The 24,455-nt window shown below is 39.5% G+C and overlaps 1 protein-coding gene and 1 long non-coding RNA gene across 4 annotated transcripts in view; one reads left to right on the top strand and one right to left on the bottom strand.

The window, feature by feature from the left end:
• The window catches only part of LOC129732008 (1-phosphatidylinositol 4,5-bisphosphate phosphodiesterase), a 122,084-nt gene that overhangs the window by 28,631 nt on the left and 68,998 nt on the right, over positions 1 to 24,455 (top strand). For 2 of the 3 annotated variants that reach the window (XM_055692455.1, XM_055692454.1), the window contains exon 1: positions 22,692 to 23,129. The exons of the other annotated variant lie outside the window; for it this stretch is intronic. The gene's annotated coding sequence lies outside the window, so the exon portion shown is untranslated. Of the gene's footprint in view, positions 1 to 22,691; positions 23,130 to 24,455 lie in introns of those variants that run through there. 3 annotated transcript variants of the gene reach the window in all.
• On the bottom strand, positions 3,286 to 4,041 carry LOC129732009 (uncharacterized). The gene is made up of 2 exons (XR_008729139.1): positions 3,905 to 4,041; positions 3,286 to 3,406 (listed from the first exon to the last, which is right to left on the bottom strand). It is a non-coding gene; the product is annotated as an uncharacterized LOC129732009 (long non-coding RNA).

Consider the following 24,455-nt stretch of genomic DNA (forward strand, 5'->3'; position numbering starts at 1 on the left):
CTTTGCTGGAATTGTCATCAGTTCGGACATTTCTGGCGCGACTGTGGGAGACCAAAGAAATTATTCTGCCATTTTTGTGGACAAATGAACTACATAACATCAAATTGTCCAAATAAGCATTTGTTTCCTTCTGCGCAGCCGGAAAACGGTGCCGCAGGGAGATCTTGAGAGGTGATCTTTCTGGAGAAGGGAGAAACCCTCTGCAACGTCCTACACATGAGATACCGATATCAAACTCGAAGTCCATGCTGGGAAGCCAATATAATGATAACGCTAAACCACAAAAATGTCCTTATATTTCAGTTAAAATTTTGGGAAGCACCGTTGTTGCTTTGCTTGACTCGGGTGCAAGTGCGAGTATTATCAGCTCCAATGACCTGGTTGAGAAACATCAATTAACCGTTCACCCTATAAACCTGAAAATAAAAACAGCTGATGAAACAGCATACGAATGTGAAGGAGTTGTCTTGATACCATATACATTCAATGGACAGACGAATATAGTACCAACGTTACTCGTCCCGCAAATTTCGAAAACACTTATCCTCGGGGTTGACTTCTGGCAAGCATTTCAAATTTCACCAGCCATTTCGGAAAATGGGAAAATGCGGAAATTAGCCTGGGAAGATGCCGATGGTGACATTAATCTGATAGATGATCATTTTGCGCTAGAAAAACAAAATATTGTGTTTACGATAGAACCTGATATATACGAAATCATACAGGAAGAGAATGTAACAGTGGATAACAGTTTGGAATTACCATTCGCTGAACAACCGGAAAATAACAAAATAGTCGAAATTGAAACCGAACATGAATTATTAGAAGGAGAAAAAAGAGAACTAATGGAAATTGTTGAACGACTAAAAAGTGCAAATGATGGAAAGTTAGGTCGAACAAAGTTAATGAAGCATAAAATAGATTTAATCGAGGGGGCAAAACCAAAAAAACCTCCACAGTATCGGTGTTCACCGCACATTCAGAAAGAGGTGGATAAGGAGGTGGAGAGAATGATAGAACTCGATATCATTGAGGAATCGACATCGGATTGGTGTAACCCTCTACTACCTGTTAAGAAATCCTCGGGAGAATGGCGGATTTGCCTAGATTGTCGTCGAATAAACGATATTACGAAAAATGAGGCATACCCTTTTCCAGATATGCTAAGCATTCTGGGGCGAATTGAAAAATCAAAGTACTTCACAGTTATTGATCTATCTAAAGCATATTGGCAAATTCCCTTAGAAGAATCTAGCCGTGATTACACATCGTTCAGAGCTGGTAAACAACTGTTCAGGTTCAAAGTCATGCCATTTGGACTTAAGGGAGCACCAATAACCCAGACGAAGCTTATGAATAAAGTTTTGGGTTTCGACTTGGAACCTCATGTACACGTGTATCTAGACGATATTATAATCACGTCACAGAGTCTAAGTGAACATTTTCGGTTATTGAGAATCGTTGCTGATCGTCTGACGAAGGCAAATTTAAGTATCAGCCTCGAGAAATCAAAATTTTGTCAAAAACGCATTCGCTATTTAGGGTACTCAGACAGCTCTGAGCACGGGTTAGCCATCGATAGCACAAAAATCCAACCAATTTTGGACTATCCAACCCCAAGAAACATTAAAGATGTTAGAAGATTTGTTGGCATGGTGAGCTTCTATAAACAGTTTATCGACCGATTCAGTGACTTGACTGCACCTATTACCGACTTGTTAAAAAGGAGAAAGGAAGAATGCTTTGGACGAAAGAGGCCGAAGAGATGTTTTTAAAAATAAAAGCTGAACTTGTCTCTCCAAAGGTTTTAGCAAACCCAAATTTTGAACAACCGTTCATAATTGAATCAGATGCATCTGACGTGGCGGTAGGAGCCGTGCTTATGCAAGTGCAAAATGGGGTGAAAAGACCAATAGCATTTTTCTCTAAAAAGCTTTTGTCAACGCAAAGGAAATATGCCCCAACTGAGAAGGAATGTTTGGGAGTAATATTGGCGATTGAGAAATTTCGCCACTATGTCGAAGGTTCGAAATTTTCCGTAATCACTGACGCACAGAGTCTAATATGGCTTCGAAAAATAAGTGCGGAAGGTGGGTCAGCAAAACTTATTCGTTGGGCTTTAAAGCTTCAGCAATATGATTTTGATCTCATATACAGAAAAGGGGCTTTGAATATAACTGCAGATGCACTTTCGCGGGCTGTAGATACAGTTCAGGTACTAGACCCCGACTACGAAGCGTTAAAGACAAACATTCAAAATGATAGGGTAAAATACGAAAAATTTAGAGTTGTGCGGGATCGAATCTATAAAATCGTTTCAGCACACCTGACAGATAACCGGTTTTCACGGAAATATTTCCCACCCAGGAACGAAAGGCTAGGACTGTTACAGGAAGCCCATGACGTGGCTCATTTTGGGCGCTTCAAGACGTATAAAAAACTCCTAGAACGGTACTATTGGCCGGCGATGGAGAAAGATGTGCGTAACTATTGTCAGGCATGCGAGACCTGTAAAAGGGTTAAATACCCTAACAATAATCGGTTACCACCAATGGGGCGACAGAAATTGGCTTCTGTACCATGGCAGATCGTGTCAGTAGATTTCGTAGGCCCATTTCCGCGATCCAAAAACGGAAATTCCGTACTGTTGGTAGTAACAGATTTATTTTCAAAATTTGTCATGATCCAACCCTTACGCGACGCGAAAACGAATGCTCTTATCACGTTTCTAGAAAACATGGTTTTTTTGTTATTCGGGGTACCTGAAATACTGATATCCGATAATGGGGTTCAATTCAAGGCGAAAGAATTCGAGAAGTTTTTGAGCAAATATCATGTGACACATTGGAAGAACGCGAACTACCACCCAGCCAACAATCCAACTGAAAGGGTGAATCGTGTCATCGGAGCAGCCGTACGGACTTACCTGAAGGACGACCACAAAGAATGGGACAAAGATATACAGAAGGTAGCAATGGCAATAAGAACAGCTGTGCACGAATCGACAGCATTCACACCGTATTTCATTAACTATGGTCGCAACTACATCAGCTCTGGTTTAGAATACCAAGAAATCCGCGAAACGGGAAATAACATAGAATACGAACCAAGGGAAATCAACCAAAATCTAAAAACACTTCACGATACAGTCAAAGCAAATTTGAAACAAGCCTACAACCGATATTCGAAGCACTATAATTTGAGGGCGAATAACACTGCACCATCATTCGATATAGGGGAAATAGTCATGAAGCGTAATTTCTTTCAATCAAATAAGGCGAAGAATTTCTCAGCCAAACTGGCAGATGTATTCGCCCCGGCTAAAGTAAGAGGAAAAATAGGATCCGTTTGTTACGATCTCGAGGATCTGCAAGGGAACCGGTTGGGTGTGTTTCATGCCTCCGACCTGCAGAAGAAATAAAGTTTGTAAATTAATAAGCTATGTCTGTCGCATTTTAACGAACAGTTACAAAGAAATTTATTTCACGAAAACACAAACTCAAGTTTGGTACAAAACCCGAAGCGGGGGAATTGTCTCCAACAACAATTTACACTACGAGCAGTTCCTTCCTGCAGCTAAACGTCAAGCTTTAGGATTTTGAAATAAGAAAAATCCAGTCTGTGTAAATTCTGCGTAGACCATTGAAAAGTACTGCGGTAGTGAATATGAGGCCTAAGAACATTTAGCCAGCTTACCCGATTTGCCCGGAGTGCATCGAGGTGCACAGAGAAGGGAGAGTACATTGGAAGGCAGTGTGAGTCTGTGGGCCAGACGGTGACCAGGCTGATGTTCGAAAAAAAAAAGTTTCACTAACGCAACCTTAGCAAGGTTTAACAGCAGCTACACGAAACTGTACATATTCACAACATTACATTCATTATGATTAGGATAGGATAATCTTACTTTTTAGCGTAGTTTACACCAATAAAATTTGTATGGGGGAGGGATTGAGGTACGAAAACCAATACACGGAGTACAACCACCGAGATTACAACGCGAGAAGAAATAGATTAAACGTTCCTGCCTATGGCCACGAGCTATAGGAAAGGAAACAGTAAAAAACTTTGACAGATGGTTACACCGTTTTAGAGTCGCTTAGAAACGTCATTTACCTTAAAGAGGCCTGTAAGCACCGTTCTAGAATTTTATTGTAGTTAGTCGAGGGGTTCGATTTTCAGGTTACAGAATCGAACAAAATGTGTTGAAGATAAATTTAGATGGATATTTATTTCGGAGAGTTCTGAAAGTCCATAAGTTGGTGAAATTTCACTTCACATGATGTTTATTCGAGATGGGTCTCGAAAGTACCGATGTGCTGAGTGGGGAATCCACTCTGGAGTTGTTTCTGAATAAGTTCGGAAAGTACAGATCAATGTTTAGAGTAGAATAAGGGGGTGCTAGAAGGTTTCTTGTTCACACGATCAAAGCTTCTTACACAACAAAATCCAATAGTTAAACCTGGTTCAAATGTGCCTCAAACATCAATAGAGTAAAAATCCTTAGGATTAGTCGCTTAATTTAGTTGCGCGAACATGCGTTACAGGCAAGGCAATGATTAAATTTAATCGCCACTAGTTTAATTTTTTGCAGAAAAAAATAAATTCAGTGACACAGCATTTATTTTTTGTTTGCCAGTAGGGGGAAATGTAACGAGGTTACAAATCTTGCCGTCAAGATCCTTTCCCAGCCCATAGTGATCTTCAATTATTTTCGCGGTTACGATCTGCTCTATTTCGACTAGGATTCGCCAGAGGGAGAATCACGGATGTAGACTCAGCGTTCTAAGTCACCGAAATTTTTCGAAAATACTTCGGGTTCGATCGGAAAAATTGTGGCAAAATGAGCCTGTACAACTTAACGTCGCTCTCTCGATATTGGACTGCCAAGGTGAACAGTCGTTAGTGGGTGAAGTGCCAAAAAAAAAAAAATATCAATTATTTAGCTAGAAAACGCTAAATCAATTAGGAAAAAGTTTATTCGAATTGTGAAATACTAAAGTAAAATGTAAGTGTAGCTTAAAACTTATTTCAACTTAAAACTAAAATCAGTGTCCGTCGAATAGATTATATTAGATCGAAAATCGAATCGAGGAAACAAACGCGGAAGCGTGTCGCTCAATTGCGAGCATAGAAGCCAGGTAACGCCATAAGAACAATACCTATTGTTATTTTATTGTAAAAGAAAAAAAAATGATTGTACTTGTATAAATTGAGCTAATTGTAAATTACAATCGTTTGAAGGTTATCTTAATCCTTCAAACGCAGGTCCACCCTAGGGGCTGCGGCTAACCGGAGGAAAATCCACCCACTGCTAGAAGACCACCCGTTTCGCTGCACCGCTAAAAATCAGGCCCAGCGACGGCCCTACAGACGGAGAAAGGTGGTGAAAGTTAATCATAGAGTAAAACGACGAAGTACCGCATCTGCAAGAACATTGCACGCGACGCGGTTGGTGGAGAACCCTTATCCCGCCCGCTTGGAACATCTTGTATGCCAGCTTGTGCATCACGGGCATACGAGCACATCTACTCGCCACGAGGTGGCGGATTTGCGGTTCGACTAATGGATTTTTAGCCGCCGGCGCACGAACGCGTGGGAGGCAGATTACTACTAAGCTGCCCTCATCGACAACTATGCTGATAGCAGATTAACTGCAGAAAATGCGGAAAAACCTTGAGCTCAAGTAAGACCCAACCAATGTACCTACTAACCTTAAACATAAGCATTTGTGAAGACAGAAGAATAGAATATATGTAAAAATGTATCAGCCAATGTTTGCTTCAAGCAACTAATCCTTGCAGTACTTTGCGAAAGAGAGTGATTTTTAAGTTTCGGTTTCGGTTCGTGTAGCATATGGCTCTAGGGAGGGATACCTTTATTGGACGCTTCTCTATCCATTAGTTTTTTTTTTAGATCATTCCATCTTGTTTTTTTGACAAGTAGTTTCGGACAGTTCCGTGTTGTGGCTCAGGTGTTCGATTGAGGTCTACGTAGGTGAAAGTACCCGCTCTGAAGAGTCCCCGCCGGGCAACGGGAGTTTCAGATAAATTAAAATCTCGCCCCTTCACGGTAGGTTTATAGTCTACCTGGCGCTTAAGTGAAGGTCGCTATCTCTCCTCATTCCCACCCCCTCTACCTCCCGTTACAATAGAATTGGACCCTAAAATGACTCACAACTCGCTCCAAACCACACATGAAAAATGTTTATTGGGCGTCAAACTTGGTTTATCATAACATTGGTGCATTTACTATGGTGGTTTTTTTTTTTATTCTCGCTTATTTTCCGTCGGTCTAATTCCGCCACTGTTGTGGCCAATCACCGACGCCCAGGGAGGAGACTCCACACCCAGGACCCTAACTCACGACCCGTTTATTAACGGACCGGCGCCAACGGCTTTACTTCCTCGTGCGATGGAAGGCGTGATCCCAGTGACTTTTCGCCTCAGAAAATCTCCCGGTGTCGGCTAGGATTGAATCTAGACCAGTTATGTTGGTTGTGAGTGGATCACGCCACCTCACAACCATCGACACCTATGTCGGCGGTGGGATTCGAACCCAGGCGTCGAGCGTGGTTGGCGGAGACGTTACCAACCACACTAGGCCCCCGCTCTTACTATGGTGGTTCCACAAATGTAATTTTTTTTTTTTGCGGGTTTGAACTGATTCTTTTCGGTGATACTAGTATCACCGAAAAGAATCAATTCAAACGCGCATAATAAAACAAATGGTGATAAAAACAAGTTTCAAGCAAAAATGTAATAAACATAAATGGAAAATTTCGCTGAGTTTTATACAAAATACAACAGCGGATGGTTTTTCATGTAGGTATGTAAGTTATCAGACGGTTACACATAGAACTCGGTAAAAATAGCAACTACTGTTTATCAAAGATTCTCCTTGTTATTTTAATTGCACTGCTTTATGGTCCAATAATGATTCGATTCTGTCAGTTTGTGTTAACTAGACCGTCTGTAGAATAATTACTTATATGAACCAACCAACTTCAGAATACATTCGTTATTTTATTGTTTTCGTTTACTTTTAAAATCACATAATTTCATGTTATTGCCACCACATTCACGAAAACTAGTTGGTTTATATTTGTGGTAAGATGTATGAGATACCAAATAGCATTTTTCCTACTGAAGCCCTAGTAATTAATAAATGCATCACCCTGATGAAATATCAAGTTTAAGATGCCTAGTAAGCATCAAAGTAATTTACCTGTGCTTTGGAGCCATTTATATGTAATTTTTTTTTTCAACATAACACCAGACCTCGACGTTTTATGCATTTTTAAGTCATTTGGTAATGAGTTTTTTTTTCGATTTCCCCAATTTCATGTACTTTCCGTCTTGAACGATTTCCAAAGATCAAAAAATCACAACTCTGAGCGCTTTGAGGCATCCCCACCTACCGAAAGTTTTACTCTCAGTAGTCACGTAAGAAAGCTAGCATGCCGATTATTGTAGTAAAAGAACTGTTGACGCTTACTGAAAACTAGCTAGCTTATTTTGGCGCAGCAAGGCTGATCAGGAGACTTATTGGGTCACAGAGTTTCCTAGAAGACGGACCAACAACCGGCGGATCGCAGCACTGCTAGCATCATTTGTAACTCATCAGAAACTCCTCGTACGGCTTCCGTGCGCGTGTTGGGTTGTTTAAAGGCATGGAAAGAACTGTAGCCTCCCCATAAATGGATCCTCCGGAGAGTACTATTGTTAGCACCATATTTTTTGGCATTATCCTGATCCGAGAGTTCTGGGTTAACCTTGATTGCTATCAATACCTTTTGGCTCAGTTGCCTTTCGGATCAAGGTCAACCGTTCTCGGAAACCTTTCTTAAATGGAAACCCTATCAAAAACAGAACAATACAAATTCCTTCTCTACCATTAGCCTCTCCATATGAATTCGAATCCACTCAAAACGAATCAGAACAGTCTCAGTATAGCAATTGAACCTCTTTCATATTTAAGAAAATGAGACAAAATTTGTGTAAAATTTAATGTTCGACTCAGTGGAATAACAGACTGCGAAAAAACTTTACAGTTTTGAAACAAAATAAAAGAACGATTTACTATTGCACTTTAACACAAAACAAGTAAACAACGTTTTTCTAAGCCGACAAAAATCCATACCCGGCCTCTATTGAAGTTTACTTCGATATCGATTTAAAGCGAAAATTTCGTGAACAGGATAATTAGCAATAATTCGATGTCAGTTAGTTAGCCTAGCTAGATCAAGCACTTTTGCACAGCAAAATGCCCTAATCGGTAGTTGTGCTTCCCAACGCTATGCAGACTATAAACTCGGTGAGCAGATGAAATTACACCATAAAATAAAATACTTCAAACGCTCGATCATGTTGGCGCACGTAATGCGAATCCATTCGCTAATAAATCGGCTCTTTGTGCGTGTAGCAGCGCAGATATCCGACGCTGCCGATAATCCGCCCGGTGCAGTAGGTCTTTCGTGTATTGTATATACACAAACGGTGAACCGGGAGACGAGTGAAAATATGTTATACACTTTCCGGGCAGCGAGGGAGGAACGATTTACCAAATAAACTTCGCGAAACTGGCGCAAATGATTGATGGGAAATACGTTTTGGAAAATATTCACGACATTCTCCCTTCCGATAGCGCAGTGTGCGAGACGAGAGAGAGAGAGAACGGATGGATGGATGAATTTCGCGACATACAGCAACATGAGCCCATGAGCACGTTTTTTTTCTCAACCAAAATTGGCCAGAAGTGAGTGCCACGCTATACGATATGGTTAGGCGGTACTTTGCCATCGATGAAGCTCAAAATATGCCAAACTCGCGTACTACGCACATTTTGGGCCTTCAAAATTATGCGGATAACCAAAAGTGTACCCACACCCAACGCAGACCACAGATTGGCATTGTAGGCACGAGAGTCGAGTCGCTTCATGACAGGATTTACGCCCGCGGTTTGGGCTGGGAAAGCTAAATCTTGTTTGTTGTCTCGCCACGAGGAAAATTTGCTGAATCAAGTGAAATGATTTATTTTTTCTTTTTGTTCGTTTTTTGCCACCATCTACGCGCTGAATTAGCTTTTATCGCAGTAGCGAACGCTACAGATGGACGCGTCTCTGGAAAGGTATTTAGTCAAACTCCTAAGCACGTGACGATGGTATGATTTATTGCTTTGCCTTTGTGATTGGAGGCAATTTCAGGCAGCTTTACTTTCTTGCACTATACAAAGTTATTTACCTTTCTTCCGGGCTCTTAGTTCGTAGTTTGATTGAAGTAAGCTTAACAGTCTTGATTATTATTACATGAGAGAGATTTTTTAGAGCACACAAAAAATGGAATGCAATCTTCGAATCATTGAAATGGGTTCTTCCGTTCATGGCTATTTTTAACACCTTTGCCATAGTCCTGCGAACCTGTCACAGCACGCTCTAAACGAGATCCCAGCGGAGGAACCACAGGCAACCGGAGGCTTTAGTCGCGAGCCCAGTGCCACAAGAAAGCAGGGCATTCACTGAATAAAAGCTACTCGGTGTGAATAGATGAGTTTACTTTTTTATTCCACCGCTCTTTTTTTTCCTATGGCCGTGCCCTGTTCATTCGGCTACTGAAAGATGCAAACGAATTACTAGCTCGAAGGAACGGTGTGTACCTGATGGAATGACAGCCGAGCCAACTAACCTTGGCATCATTTTTTTTTTTTTCGAAACATCATCTGATATTGAAGCATAAAACCTGCGCAGATAAGCGACGGAAGCTGGGCCTCGGGCAGGCGATGATGGTCTGCAATGCTGCGCCATAATTGATACTAGCTGGGGTGGTTCTATTTACTGCGAACTATCTGCCCGAGATAGCTGTCATATTTAACCCTTAAATGCGCAATGTTGTTTTAAAACAACATAACTAAAAACGTTTTAAAATATATGTATTTTAGTTTTTTTTAGAAATATAATTCATTAGAACAGCTCTCTAGGCTCTAACGAAGAGAACTTAATAGCTGGAAGTACTGTATTTGAATGTTTTGTTTTTATTTTCGCTGTCAAAATCTCGGAAACGAAAAAAAACATGGTGAGATTTCCGACTGGTGCTGACTGTCTCTGAAAATAAATTTTAAAATGAGGTTAGTGGTAAATGAAAATGTCTGAATTATCAGAAATTATACTGAAAAAAAAAAACAATTTCAAAGTTACTGTTAACAAAAGTAATTGTTTCGACTTTATTCTGCGATAAAGTCGCAGTGTTGTTTCAAAACAACATGGTAATATTTTCACATTGTAAAGTAAATCTTTCAATTTTTTTACGCATATTGGTTAGTTTTAGAGCAGTAAACCTGTTAAACAAAGATTTTATGTTTTTAGATGATTTTTTAACGTCGTGAGCATTTAAGGGTTAATGAAGTGGAAGGAAAAAACTTTCCAATGAATCAAAAACAAACGGCCTCTGCAGGCTTGTCTCGATTGTTGTTTCAGTGGCCCAAAGCAAACTCGCCATAATGGGAGACGAATGGAGGGAAAAAATATGATTCATGCTTAGGGTTGAACTCGTCCGAATATTGTTCATTTTTTTTCAAAGTGCTCAGTTAAATTGGTAATATAACCCTGGACGCTGTAAGAGACACCTATTTGCCTGTTCTGTTCTTACAATGGCAGCTGTCTAGGGTTTTACTAATGCGCTCTATTCTCCACATATATGCCTTCCGACACTCGTAAATGGTTGAGGCCGACCATCGTTCCGTTCCGCTCAATCATCTAATCTTCTCGATAAACAACCGTATGTCAGGTTTGCTCTACCCGAGAAAGGGTACTCGCTATGCTTCTGTGTTTTTTTTTTCTACATCAGGGAAAAACGAATTTCCTTGATTGATGATAACGATCGCAATCAAAAGGCTATTTCGATCGTAGGATTCGGAATAGTTGCTGTAATTCTAGTTTGGAACTAAAAATATTTTTTTATTGGTCTGTTAATTATTATTCCGAATACGATATCCATAAACTCTAACACAAGAGCACGTGTAAAATATCACTTCATTCAACAACAAGAGCGATGATATTCACTAAAGTTATGCTAAACGATGCTGCCTACGCAATTGAAGGCGAATTTCAGACTTGGTTGGTACTTGCTAGGAATCAATGTGCCGAACAGAATTGTCAACAAACCTTAACGTGCCCTGTCGTGCTTTCGTGTATCTACGCATGCATTATAGTGTACTGTGATAAGTAGATCGTTTAAAATGTTATTTGACGTTCTATATTATTTCTGTCATTAGTCATTCTTTTTGTTTGTTCAAACATTCTTGTCTTTTTTGTCTTTTTTCTACATTTTTGTATAAAATTAAATATGGTGACAACCAAGCATGGAAAAGTTCACTCACTAGCAATATTTCATGCAAATGTGTTCTTTGATTGATCAGTTATCGTTCAACTATTTCTACTCGCGTTCAAGTTTTCCATAGAAACGCTGCTGATTGTTTTTCGCTTCTAAGAGTTCTGAATACCATAGAAGGAGACTGAATGATTCAAACACGATAGTATTTATTGCATCCAAGTTCACTTGCATTAAACATTATCGCGAGAACCTTTGAGATATTATCGCCAGTGATTCAAAATTATGAATCCAAATGAACGTTAGATTGCGTTCAATTATTTGCTTACCGGAGCAAGCAGGTATCATCAATGCTAAGGGAAATTGTAGCATGGTGCATTAGCATGTGATACTTGCAATCACCAAGAATCATCGTGGTATATCACGGTGAAAGCACGACGTGGAGTAGCCGAATTCAACCTACAAGCAACCAACATTTGAAAGAATCATTGCGATCGCTTGTGTGCAATCGTTTACGATTCTTTCGTGAAACAATCGCTATATGTTGCTCGCTCTGCCTAAAGCAGGCAATATTGAAACAAAATCATCAAAGAAAGCTACCATAGGTATATTTCTTTGCTCTAAGTTGTCTCTTGCAAGCTTGAGAATGTGTAACTTTCAATAGCGATGGTTTGCTAGGATTGAAAGCTTATAAATAGCACGTTCAGAAATAATACCCGAATGATTGTTTTGCGATACGAGTTTTTCCATCCTTGGTGACAACTAAATGATTTAGTTTAACACTGTTTTGCGATAGATACTTGATCAAACCCAGGAAAATGTGAAGTGTTTTTCGACACGGGAACAAACCAATTAATCTATATTCTGAATGACTAACTATGAAGTTTAATAACTCCACTGCAAATCCAATTGCCTCCCGCCTCAACATTTTTTGTTTTATTGATCCTACTGCAACTCTGCAAGCCCCACCGTGTGAATAGGCTAAACACACACACAAGTTTCAAACTCAATTACCCGACAGTAATGTAACAAAAACAGCTTGTCTTTGTAGCGAATTCTTGTCACAGCTTCTGCCTCCAATCTGAACCAGCCGACTTTTGCGCCGCAGTTCAGTAACTACACCAGCAACGCAACGAAGCGTATGTCGGTTGACTAAGCAAGGAAACTCATGGTCTGACGTCAGTGTTAAAGGACCAAAGAAGAGGGCAACGAAAAAAAAAAAATAGCCAGAGCACTATCATTACAACGTGATAGATGATTTCAGCTGACTTTTACATGGAACGTCAAAAAAGAAAAAGCAGAAGAAAATTGCTTTCACCCTCGTCCGTGGCGGCAGCTGTCTATTCATGCCAATAATGGTACGGCATAATTCTATACACCAAATTGAGCTTTTAGAGCGTAATTATCACAAAAGGATCCCGAAAAGCTTGCCGTGATGCGCTACTCGATGCCAACCCGGCCCCCCCCCACGCTTCGCGCTACATCTACGAAGCACATCATTTGGGTCTTTGGGGTTCAACCCCACCAGCACCAGCACAAGACCAGCTTCTCGCCACACCAGCTGACGATTCACCGACACGTGCGCCATCCTTCTCCAAAAGAGTAGCCTTCGTAAAGTGATTAATTTCGCTGATTGTGATGCTACACATCGCCGCGGCTCTATAATACCTTTTTATTTCCGTTATTTTTGGTAGTTGCGATTTTACTTGGAATGATAAATTTTGAAAACACTTTCTAAGCCCCCTCTAGGGCCTGTTTCGTTGGGAAAATGTCATCATTAAACAGTGAGACAATTCTGTTTTCGCCGTAAATTAAATCAGTTTGTTGTCGTGGATACAACCAGGGGTTGAAAGAGGAGGAGGAGGAGTTGATTTAACAAGAATTGTTGCTCGCGAAGAGTAAAGTGAGTAATAAAGTTGTAAAAAAATTATGTACAGTGTTTCTATAGAGTCTAAATGAGCAAAGTTTCATAACTTGGTGTTCACACGAACCTACGAAGTTACTTCTTATAGGCAACGTTGTGCAGGGGGGATTTCACGCAATGTCGTCTATAGAAAAAATAGCAATTTTCGCTTTTAATTCTAACACATTTTTTGGTATCAATCTTGGCACGACTTCGGCACCCTTTCATGCCATTCAACTTTTTGTGTATTCACACCATGTTTGAATGGATATTAAACATTGCGAAATAACGGACGTTATTTTTGAACAAATCTCAATTAACATCAAAGGGTGCAATTCGAAGTCGACAAAACATGCCGTTATGTGATCTAAGGGGTAACCTCTAGAAATTACAGTTTTGAAACAGAATTGAAACCGCTCTTACGTTATGGTGGAGGTATTCAGAAACTAATCAATATATATTCTTGAATTAACTACATGGGAATTCGATAATTTTCGATTGAAAAATATAAAGAATTTCGCAAAGTTACGTTTTGACAAGTGGGTATCGAATGCTGAAATAATCAGGTTATTCGATGTCTCTCAGGGTCTCCCCAGAAACTTTACTTCTACGTTGAATTCTGCGATGCCTCAACAACTTCTAAGTCCCTAAAAGCCTTAATATAGTAAAGCAGTAAGCGTGGAAGGAAGGTTAGAAGCATATACCCAAGCACGGATAAAAATGATAAGCATGTCACTTACTATCAATAGCTATATTGCTAACAATGAAAAGACAGAATACAGCAGACAAACGCGCAAAATTACACAATGAATTTTTTTTCCTGATCATATTGAGTGGCCCTTATAGGGGAAAAACGCTGAAATGCAAAATGAGCCTATTTAAGCATAGAGTAGCACAGTATGCGCAAATGCATATGTCCACGCTTGTCCATGGAAAGAGCGGCCACGTTTTTTTTCAAAAAAAAAAAAAAAAATCTGCCAAAAAATCAATGAGCTTATCATAAAAAAAAAAAACAAATACTCTGATTTTTGTAATCGTCGTCAGCCATATTTGAGATAGTTTTTATTATGGCCTCTTTGTTTTTTTTTACAAATCCTCCAGACATGTTGAGAAACTTTCAAAAATTTCGGGTAAATTGAGCTTTTTTTTATTTTTTGCTAAGGTTTATGGGCCAATTTGAAATTATTTTTCTTTCATTTTGTCTAAAATCTTCAAGGCACTTTCAATTGAGCTGTGAGCTAAATTTGGATTAACTGTTGTCGTTAGTCTTATCCATCTATGTACTCTCTTTTAGCTAAATTTGAAATCAATTTCTGCTTTGGCCCTTTCTCTTATCTAGAAGCATCCTCCAATCATTGGGCTGAATTCGAATCATTATCTTCTTGGCCTTTTCCTCTTGTTACCTATACTTTATTAATTTGAACCAAATTTAAGACCATTTTAATTTTCGGTTTCAACTGGTTTTTAAAAGTAATTTCCTTTTACTGGACTAAAATTAGAACTATTTTTTTGTTTGGGACAGGTTTTAACTGATTCGCGGAAAATTTATTAATCCTTTCATTTTCGATTTATGCTGCCTTCCACGCGTTTTCAAAATATTTGTTGTTTTCCTTAAGGGGGGACCCTACTCTGAAAGGTCGAAAAATAATGAATTTTCGAAGTTTTTCGGATGTTTAAAGTAAAGTGAAGTGTTCGGGTATTTTGGCAATTGATTAAGGTCGCAATTTGGAGATGTATTTGCCAGCGTTTCTCTCGAAACCATATTTTTCAACTGGTGGTCAGTTTTCTCAGCATCTACATCTATCTATTACATAGCCATTTTTTGAAATTCCAAAAATTACCAAATGGCGGCCATGTTGGTAAAAAAAATTTTTAAATTACTATTTAAAGTTTCATAAATCATTGAACAAATAGATTTTTGGATATTTAGATAATAGAAAAAACATGGTTTCGTGAAAAACGCTGTCAACAGCGTTCTATTCGCTTGAATGTAGCCCACGACATGCAAAATACTACTTCAAAAATACCTTAATCAATTACCAAAATACCCGAACACTTCAACTTTCTTTAAGCATTCGAAAAAAAAATCACGAAAATTCATTATTTTTCGACCTTCCAGAGTAGGGTCCCCCTTGAACGTGTCACTTGAAGCTATATTATTTTTTTTTTCTTTTCGGCTTCTTCTGGATTCCAGGGAAGTTTTTCAGTATGAACTTTTGTATGCTCTCTTTCTACCTTTCAGAGACATTTTAAAGTTTGTTGAAGTTTAGCTTTTTGACTTTTCCTGATGCTCAATTTCTGGAGTTTTCCTGTGTTCCTGAGAACTTGTTGAACTGAAACTGAAAAAATTGAAATTATATTTTTTTTTATTTTTTTTGTTTATAATGATTTTAGTCAGTTTGCTTTTCGTAGCGTTTTCATGGATTTTAAGTTAAATTTGATGTATCTGTAAAATTTTAAAACTTTTTTAAGTTGTAGAAAAGTTTTGACTGTGATTTTTCTGGTCTAGTTGTTAGCTGAATCTGAAATTGTTTCTGTTAATCTTTTGTAGTAATTTTTTATGGTAATAACTAAATAAACCACAAAAATAAACGTTTTTCAATTTTTCTTTGCAAAAAGTGTCTATGTGTGCGAAGGGGGGGAAGAGAAGGTCTTATCAATGCCTACGGTTCGCCACGAGGGGGGACGGAGCAGGGGTTTAAAATGATAGTTTTTTTTCACGTAGAATACGTCTAACGGCAACATATAGAGTGGCGAGGGGCAAAAGTACGAACTTAATTGTTTTTGCAACAGAACTATTGCAAACAATTATTGTAAAATTCGGTTTCGTTTCCAAGCGGTACATGAACCTTTTAGCTTTAAAATGTATTACCAGAGTTTTTCGAATTTTGTTTGTAGCATGAGAATTTCACTTTTTAGAAAAAATACTCAAATGCGAACTTTTACCCAGCATACGGGGCAAAAGTACGCGGTTTACGGGGCAAAAGTTCGCACTGCATGAACAGTGTATTTATTACACTATCCTCAATACAGTTAATTGTTTTTTGCTAGTTTTGCACTGATTCTTTTTAGCTGCGTCAGGGCGGTGCCCCGAAGCTATTTTCTTATTTCCGGAAATCCGGTTTTTTTGGGATATGTTCCGAATCTTAAAAAATTTATGAATATTTTAACAGAATGTTACAATTATCGGTTCAAAGGCCATAAAATTACTTCCACAGGCCGGGTTTTGGGTGTTTTGGTGATATACCCCGAAAAAAGACCCGATATGGGTATTTCTGGAATCGAATTGATGCTCAGAGGTCAAAAATTAATTTCAGACGCTATTTTTTAATTAAAGAGCGTGATTTTCGGTTTGCGGTAAACAGTATACCAAAAACCACCCCACATGAGTTATTTCGGATTCGGTATGATGTCAAAAAAGCTGAAAATTTCCAGACGCCATCTTGAATTGAGATGGTGACTTCCGGTTTCCCCGGTTTCCGGAAAATGGCTGAATACCAATGTGTGTATTTCACGGATCGCGATGATGCGCAGACACCAGAAATCAACTTTAAACGCGATTTTTTAATTCAAGATGGTGATTTCCGGTTTCTGAAAAACATCCAAAATTGACCAAATACCATCTCATATGAACACTTTTGGATTCGGAATGATGCCAAGAGATCTGAACACAACACCAGACGAACCGAAAGTCACCATATAGAGTTTTAAAATGGCTTCTGAAGTCGATTTCCAGTATTAGGGCATCATTTTATTTCCAGCAAATACATATTCGGGAGTACTCGACCATTTTGGGTTGTTTCCTAGAAACCGGAAGTCGACATCTTGAAACCCAAAATGGCGTCTGGTGTCATTAAATAGTCTCAGAGCACCATCCCGATTCTGAAAATACCCATATTATTTTCCAGACACCGAAAGTAGTCTCCTGGAATCCAAAATGTCGTTATCCACGCTCTGGACACCATCTCGATTACGAAAATACACTTATTGGAGGTTCTTCAGAGAAATCATTAATTGCAAGTAATAAACTATGCATCGCAGTTTTATTTTTATTTTTTTTTTTTTTTTTGAAAATATGTCATTAGAATATCAACTGAAATTGGAAAAATGAGTTAGAAGTAAAGCTGGACTTCTCCAAATAGAATTCTAGATTTTATTTTTTGATTTCAAGTATGCAAAGTCTCTTTAATTACCGACGTTGTCAATATAAAAAAGTTTCACTAAAATTTGAGAGCCCATGGCTGCGAGAATTGGTACGGAATCCCTCACTGGTGATGATAATTACAGTTCATTCACCTGAAGCCTGCGAATGCTAGAAACACAACTGAGAAAGTAAACTTTTCATTACCCCCTTGTACCGTTCGACTGGCACAATAGTTTTCGCCCGACTTCTCGATAGGACCGTTTCCTCTTCGACGTTTCCGGTCCGAACGGTAGCGAAACAATAACGAGCACCGAGCTAGTTTTCCTTACTTTTGTTTGTCGCGGTTATTTTACGATGCGAAAAATAATAATAAAAGTAATTACTTTCTTCCAAACCTTTCATGCAACAATAAATTCCGTGCCCGAAAGCCAGCAACGTGCTGCACTTTAATCGGAACGGCCAATCCTGGGCTGACCCGGTGGGAACACGTGCATGCCACGAACACATTACATCGGACAAACACGCGCACAATCGCAAAACTCTAACGCAATCACACGAGCAATAAAACTGGACGCACGGAACTCCGCAGGGAAATTAACCATTGACCTATTCGATTTAATTAAATTGTACTCGGTCACCCGCCTGGGGCACCCCAGGTCAGTCCATCCAGTGGATCCGGCCATTGTTGACAGCAGGACGAGTAATTTATCGGTCATCGAGCTACAATGCAAATTGTAAACGATCCTTTGTTATCATTTACCTAAACCAGTTATATTTTTCAATAAGAGGGAATGTTTCTCTTTTCTTTCCTCGTGACCAACCCAAAAGCTCTCGTTTTTAGTGATATTGCTTCGTTTTTTTTTTCGCGATATCCAACCGCATTCAACGGGATGCCTTCCAGCACACGATTCTAAGGCTACTGACATACTGAGGCGTCAAATGAAGCGAAGCGTTGAGCGTATTAGAAGCGGAATAAACAGAAGCGTTGGGTGAAGCTTCCTATGACGTACTGGAGCAAGCGTCGCAAATGCGTTGTGTTGTCATATTCCTAGATTCCAGCAGCGGTTTCGTTTAAAGGAAATATAAATTCGTCCAATGAAGTATTGTTTGCTTCTTCAAGCACGGTAAATCACGTTTTTAGTGAATATAGAGATTTTTTTTATGAAGTAAAATAATATTTCTGAAGTCAGTTGCGCTACAGACGTAGTAAAAAATATAAGAAATTATTCTAAATTTTAAACCCGCTGACCCCGAGTAACTTTCAACTAGTTTATGATATCTGTTTGGCTTTGAATAACCCCTGTGAGCACAGCTAGTTACTCAGCGACTGGCGTTTCGCGACTAAAGAAGTGCAGCATGTTAGGCATGCAATATCAATCAAAAATACCAGTGTTATTTTCCTGACTACCTGAAAATTATTCCCGATATTTTCTATATTTAAGCCAAAATAAAGCGAATATAACTGGCGATATCAGGTTTAGTCTGAACATGGTATAACATTTTTCAAACATTTTAACATTTTGTAAACGAAAATGTTTTCTATTTGCTTTTTTTCAATTACCAAACCAAAACAAAGCAAATATAAAGCACCTTGCGATGAAAGATTCAGTCTGAACAAGGTATTACCGCGTAAGTATACGCGCGTCAAAACACTTCTCGTTCTGTTTCGCCGCCTCTACCGACGCGTCGTTGACGCTCGAGTATGACCGGTTTGAGCGTTTCTTAAAGACGTTCGAAGAAGTAGCTCGGACGCTTTTGCGACGCTTCTTGCTTCGCTTCATTTGACGCCTCAGTATGTCAGTGGCCTAACGCCTTGACAGGTGACCTGAAAACTCAACTCCGCCATTGTGTTCATGTGGGTGTACGAAGTACAGGGGAAACCTTTCGAGAAATCCGGAACAGCGTGAGCCACACATGTTCGCAAAATTGCTCCTGCCCTGCAGCGTTGACAGCACATACACCTAGCGCTTGTGCAGGCACCCTGACAGGGGTGTAAAAAAAGGGAAAAAAAGTAGGAGATTGTATCCAAGACACGACCGCATAAATGACGTAGAACTACGTACACTATTAACAAATGCATTGAGTGTTTCATTACCCTAGTAACAAAACTGGTTTTATCAAAGTTTTATAGCGCTTTTTTGGCTGTATTGAGCGCTATAAAACTTTGATAAAACCAATATTTTTACTTGGGTAATGAGTTATAATGTCTGCTAATGAAGGGTTGTGAATTTCGTGAACCGGATTCAGCAGTTAGCAAAACGTGCCGAGTTAAAAACCATACACAGCAAAAACACACAAATCATATCATATCATAGACACACACACATCATACCATATCATACAAACACATACACATCATACCATATCATACAGACACACACACACACATTATATCATATCATACACACACACACACACATCATACCATATCATCATACCATACACACTTCATACCATATCATACACACATACACACAACATACCATATCATACACACATCACACCATATCATACACACATCATACCGTATCATACACACACAGCAAGCAAGCGACCAATCAGAGGACGTTATTTTTATTTCAACAAGGCTTGACAATTTTCAATAGTGCAATAGTTCTTAGATTCAAACAACATTTTTCTGCATTTGGGCAGATGCGTGTATAATTTTCCAATCGATTGCTGCAAGAATGAAGAAAATCGGTTGAAAACCAACCGACCTATAAGCATTTGAAAAGGGACAAATTTCGTCCCAGTTTTTCAGTTTGCATCCCTGTGTGGTATGCTAAAGTAAAACATAGTTCTACGTAAAAAAGGCATTTTACTGTTCAAAATCGGTTGCTGATCGCAACCTTTGTGCCCCAACAGTGGGGGAGTTAAGATACACGGACAACATGCACTGTGGAAGCTATTTCACCTTCTGTAAATTAGACGGCCGCGACAGATGTAACTGCTAGAATCCGCACAGAATGCTTGCTTACGTTGTCAAAAATTATTAACTTTCAATTACTTGTTTGTTTGCCTTGAAAAGAGGCATTTTGCTGTTCAAAATTGGATTTGGTGATGACGATCTTTATGCTGCCCCAACAGTGGGGGAATAATGGCAGCCTGGCGAGGCACGCTGAGAAGAACCGCGCTGCTACTGAGACATGGTGACCAACCACAGCGCAAGTGGTTTATTTAATTTGACGGCAGCCACAGGCGCAACCCGCTGTTACTTCTGAGTGCTGTATCTGCTTCTACTGCTGTCAACGTTGTGGACGGTTCATCCAGCTCACCTTCCGACTAATGAATGTAGCTAGTAGGGATGGGCGATACTTGTATCGATACCAACGGTATCGATACATGGAGCCGAAGTATCGAGTATTTTGCCATCGATACTCGTTGCCAGCGATGAGTAGCGGTATCGATACTTTGCTAACAATACTTTGAAACGATACCGATACCACCGATGCTTTCTATTGGGGACAGGCGATACCAGTATCGATACCAGCGGTATCGATACTTCGGCCAGAAGCATTGAGTATTTTGGCATCGATACTTTCTATACCGATACCACGATACTTGGCATCGTTTTGTGCAAAAGTATTCGAGTACTCAGGTATCGATACTTCAGACAGTATCGCCCATCCCTAGTAGCTAGTTTTCCCAGAAACACTCTTTTATAGCCGAAGGGTGCTACGTAATAGGCCACGCCCTTCTATTCAGTTGTCTAATTCTCTAATATTCTTTAGACGAATTATTCCACAATTCGCATTCGATATTTGTTTTCAGCGAATAAACACCGATGGTGCTCTCACACACGCAACAGTTTTAACCCGTATTTTATTGCGGTTTGTAACATCAAGCGATTTCGTTTGCTCGTTGTTGCGTGTTGCATCATGTTGCAACTTGGCAGCTGGGAGATGACGGAATTCTGTTAATGCTGATTGATTGAATCGACTTTATATCAACACTGCATATTCGAATTAATTGCCTTTGTGAATGCGTTCTAACAGGGCAGTTTGTTATTCAAAATCGGTTATGTTGATCGCAGCCTTTGTGCTGTCCCAACAGTGGGGGTATTAACTAAATAAACTACAACAGAATTTGATTGCTAGGATCCCGCGAAGAATGTTTATTGTTCATTTGCCTTGAAAAAAGGCATTTTGCTGTTCAAAATCGGTTGCTGATCGCAACCTTTGTGCTGTCCCAACAGTGGGGGAGTTAAGATACACGGACAACATGCACTGTGGAAGCTATTCCACCTTCTGTAAATTAGACGGCCGCGACAGATGTAACTGCTAGAATCCACACAGAATGCTTGTTTACGTTGTCAAAAATTATTAACTTTCAATGACTTGTTTATTTGCCTTGAAAAAAGGCATTTTGCTGTTCAAAATTGGATTTGGTGATGACGATCTTTATGCTGCCCTAGCACGAGGGAAATAATTGCAGTCTGGCGAGGCACGCCGAGAAGAACCGCGCTGCTCCTGAGACGTGGTGACCAATCACAGGGCTAGTGCTGCTGCTAAGGAAAGACGACTGCTGTTGACAACTTGTCGCTGTCCAGAACTATTATGAGCGGCTTCGGCTGAAACAGGCTCTTATATAGGCCAAATAGCATGTTTTCAATTGCGAGGTATATGATTCTGTCGACCGTGCTTGGGGAGCAATCATATAACGACCAATCAGAGGACGTAATTTTCGTTTAAACAAGGCTTGACAATTATCAATAGTACAATAGTTTGCATAATCAATCAACAATTTTCTACATTTGGGTGATGCGTGTATAATTTTCCAAACAATTGCTGCAAAAATGAAGGAAATCGGTTGAAAACAAACCGATTTATAAGCATTTAAAAAGGGACATATTTCGTCCCCTTTTCGGTAATAGTTTTCCTATTTGCATCCCTATGTGGTAGGCTAAAGAAAAACGTAGTTCTACGTCAAAATTAAGTGAACACACATACGCCTCAGTTCTTTTGAAAGGCATGTGATGCAATGTGAAAGCTAGAAAAAGTTAAAAAGTTTAGGACAATGTACCTACCAAAAAAAGAAAAGTACCGCGCGTCTCCATAGTTTTAGGTATTACTACGAACCAAGCGTATGCACCTACAGAAAGGCAAGAATCAATTAATACCATACTCTGTAAAACAACGTCATCAAGGAAACCAGTCAGTGACTAACACTCGCTCTTAGAAAAAAAAAAAACATCAAAACGCGTGATGACACACACTTTTTCCTCGTGCGCCCTGGCTGGCAAGTCACTGGAAAATGTGCTTCTGTAGGTACAAACACAGCGATGAATCCACGGACGGTGGATTGACAAAAGCCAACGACAGGTTCCTCTACCGCACCAGACTGATTCCTGCCTTGAACGCAGCAAAACAGTCCATTCCCAGTCGCGGTCTCTTAGAATCATCGCCGTCGCGACGTCGTCGTCGTCGTCTTCTGTCGCTAGTGGTTGCCCTTCGCGTGGAGTGAAACCGGACCGGATCTCCCGTTGCTTACGACGAGGTGCACTTATTGTTGTTGGATATACTATTATTGTTTATTTGGCTCCTTGCAAAGTGGACCCAACGGAACCGCCTTCGGAGAACTGTGTGCTTGGCAGCAGTTTGCGTGATTTTCAGTACTTTTGTACCTCACCGCGTGGAGGTCCACCGCACCAGTGGCGGTTTTATCCGCATCGAATTGCGTGGGAGAGCCTTGCCTGCCGATAGTGGAAATCATAAATTGGTCACTGGATTACTGGTCAGCTTCATTTGCGGTGAAGTCGAAGGTAGATGTAATTGTGTTTCAATGTCGGCTTTTTTATTATAAGTCAAGTGTATAAATAGCTTTCACCGGGGGGTGTTGTGAAGGGGGGTGTTGTTGATTATATACAACGCGTACTTTGAGTTATCTAGCTTCTTAAAAGACAACCAGCAGTTGGAATATTTTTATAATTTTTCAACTGACCTGTTAGAGCTACAGGTGCGTAACTGTATCGAAGTTTACTCTACAACTTGCTGGTTTATATCCAGTAGAATGTGGTAAATGAATAATGAATCGATGGGTGACGTTGTTGGGTTGTTGTGTGCTCCTTCCTGCTTGGTTGAAGTTGGAACAATAACGAGACTGATAACGATAATTAATCAACAACATGAAACATGTTCAATAGCAGAAATGAATAGTAATAATAAATTTATAGGACTATTCTCGCATCGACGTTTTCACGTTTTTTTTTTTTTTAACTTACGAGAAGTACATTTATGACCTTTAAACAATTCTGTTTATCTGATAAATATATGATGGCTGTATCTGACACCGAAAACCGAAATACGCTGCCCAAAAATCAATCTAGTAATTCACACGAGGTCCCGTAAAATAATTATTAAAATCTCGGAAAATATTTTCTGTAATGAAAAATTATTTGAAAATCGGTTTTAAAACTACAGAAACTTTTGAAATTCGCTGACTTTTGTGCAACGTTGAGTAAGATTGTGCTTATGAATTCACCTCTCCTTTTTTATGTAAGAATTGCGATCGGCGCGTTAGTCGAGGAATGGAACTATTTATTCATCATTTCACCATCACGCGACCAAACAAGGAGTTTCTTGATTAAATTAAATTAGTGAATTACCGATCTGCTCAAAAAAAAAATTTAAAAGAATCTGATTGGATTCCTTAAATGATTATAACTGATCAAGAAGATGGGGAAAGCTTGAGCTCGAAAGAAGTAACAAAATATAGGTATAAACTCACTCCCCAGGAAGAGCTCGAAAACACCACAGTCGGTATCTTCATGAGGAAGTAATGCCTTACTAACTAACGGGTCAGTTGACTAATAATTTTTAAATATTGTTACAAAACCTAAAATCTATAAAACTAAGCTCCCCAGACAGTGAGTGGTTTTTCTCTGATTCGAAATTTTCAGTGAGACACCAGGGTGAGAACCTGAGAAATCAGGTTAAGTTGGAGAACTTGTTTTTCAATTAGAGAAAACAAGGAGAAATTTAAAAACAATCAGAGAAAAAATTTTAACTGAGACGGGATTCTTTTTTAAACAGCTCATCAGCGCTTGGTTTCATATTCGACAGAATATCTATCAAACAATTATAACAAA

The sequence above is a fragment of the Wyeomyia smithii genome, chromosome 3 (genome assembly GCF_029784165.1).
Source record: "Wyeomyia smithii strain HCP4-BCI-WySm-NY-G18 chromosome 3, ASM2978416v1, whole genome shotgun sequence".
In the NCBI taxonomy this organism is placed as follows: Eukaryota; Metazoa; Arthropoda; class Insecta; order Diptera; family Culicidae; genus Wyeomyia; species Wyeomyia smithii.